Here is a 2,057-nt window from a genome sequence, read left to right on the forward strand (position 1 = left end):
GTTCTTCTTTAAGATATTTTTTTTTAAATGTATTTTATAAATAAAATATGTAAAGGCTGTTTGGGAGTCTTCACTAAAAGCGAGACTGAAACCGAATGTTGGATGGGTCTCGGGCTATTTATATAAGGTCAGATTCTTCACGCTTTTGTTTGTTTTCACAAGTTCACAGCTGAAGCAAATAGTTGGGAAGTCAGGTGTGCATTTACTTCAGAAAATAAATCGATTATCGATTAAAAAAGAAAGAAAAGAAAAAGAAGAAAAAGAAACTATAATCCAATCAGGTTTAGAAGTGTTTGATAACTTTTGATGTTTCGTATTGATTTCTTCTTTCGGTTGTTTGAAAAATACGTTTATTTTCTGTGCGAAATGGTGACCGCAGAATCGGGTATTTGTTTTGTAACAAGGACTCCGATCATAGCAGTATAGACGCTGTGGTTCAACTACAGAAATGCTTTTAAAAAATTTTTCTAATGAATGGTCATATTTTATCAAGGCCAAATGCCACTCGATGATAAGAGTTAAAGAAATTGAATGATAACTAGTTGAAAGGTTAAGAACCTCATGAGAGGATTGGATTTGAAGACCACTATGTTGCAATCTATAAGAAAGCAGATCCGCGGCAATGTGTTTCATTTGTAAGAATATAGAAAATAATGAAATTAATCTCGAGAAAATTCCGACAACATGGCTTTCATATGCGGACATAGTTTTTTTAATCGTATTTCGTAAAAAAAATTAGAATGATTGTGATAATAATTTATATCGATTATGGCCGATATAGATATAACTACTTGTACTCACTAGGAGTTTTCACACGGGCCATGGTGTTCCCTAGAGTCTGCGTGAGAACCAGTCTCCTCAGATTCTAGTATTTCCCACTTCTATCGATAACCTTTGCAAATGAATTTGCGTTATTGCAACAGCCGCTTGCCATTAATTTCTCGCTTGCAATGACCATTGGTCTTCACCGGAATGTGGGTAGCAATAAGCTTCTCCAAGGCCACAGCCCTCTTTGCACTCATCCAGCTTTTTCTCTTCTCGGTCTTTACGTCTTACATCTGACTATTTGATAAGATGCTAGTCAATGTCGACACAACATATTTTTTGAGGGGGTGGGCAGAGGATAATTAACTTATATTTTTGGGACTTCAGTTTTCTTTGTTCCATGTGGTGTTCCTCTATCTTTTTGTTTTACTTCTTTCGCAGTTTCTATGTGTTCTCGCTTTTCAACATTAGCATATGTTGTATAATCTCAGTCTTCCCCTTGATTCCGATTTCTCTTAATCTTTTTTCTTAGTTCTTTGGCATTGTTCCTAATATTCCTATAATTATTGGTATTATATTGGCTTTCTTCATATTCCATATTCCATTCTGTTCTCTGGTAAGTTTCTGTTTGTTTTCCATATGGGTCACTACTTATCAAGACCTAGAGGCCACACGAGGATAAGGGTTAATGAGTGTACAGTAGTCAATGGGATAATGTTGTAGTAGTGGAAATTTGGTAAATTGGATTACTTGAGGTGGAAGTTCAACAAGAATTTGTTTGCTAAATTGTAGTCAGCTCGAAAGCAGGCAAACGGAAAAGAGTTCCACAGGCGTGCAGTTCTAAGAAAGAAGCTTACTTCATGGAATTTACATTTAGGTTTAGGCACACATAAAGAGTGTGGGAAATTATTGATAGTGGTTTCAGCTAGATGAGTGTTTTTTGTGAAAATTTGGCAAAGGGGAGAACATTGGAGCTCCTCAAATAGCACTTGCTATGACAATAGCAATAAAGCAGAGACAGGTTCGCAATGTCTCTTCTGTGGGAAAGAGGTGCAGGGGAGAGAAAAGGGCATCCTCTACTAGGTTACAAAGTCTATTTTGAACTCTGTCAATGCAGGATAAGGTCTTTCTCGCAACTCCTACCCTGATGTGGCAACAGTACTCCATCCTTGGATGTAGGTAAAGAATTGTATCAGCAGTGAGATATTTAATGGGTGGTAGAATGATCCCACCATTTTTCCAGCAATTTTAATGACAGACTTGATGTACATGTTCCATTTCAGATCAGCAGT

The 2,057-nt window shown here is 36.7% G+C and overlaps 1 protein-coding gene across 1 annotated transcript in view; it reads right to left on the reverse strand.

Moving 5' to 3' along the window:
* Nucleotides 1-93, reverse strand: part of LOC145247314 (mucin-2-like) — a 109,262-nt gene extending 109,169 nt beyond the window's left edge. Inside the window, exon 1 of the mRNA XM_080108950.1 lies at nucleotides 1-93. This exon is cut by the window's left edge and continues 124 nt beyond it. The gene's annotated coding sequence lies outside the window, so the exon portion shown is untranslated.
* Between the last annotated feature and the right edge of the window lie 1,964 nt (nucleotides 94-2,057).

The sequence above is a fragment of the Euprymna scolopes genome, chromosome 25 (assembly GCF_053919585.1).
Source record: "Euprymna scolopes isolate OS-2025 chromosome 25, ASM5391958v1, whole genome shotgun sequence".
Classification (NCBI taxonomy): domain Eukaryota; kingdom Metazoa; phylum Mollusca; class Cephalopoda; order Sepiida; family Sepiolidae; genus Euprymna; species Euprymna scolopes.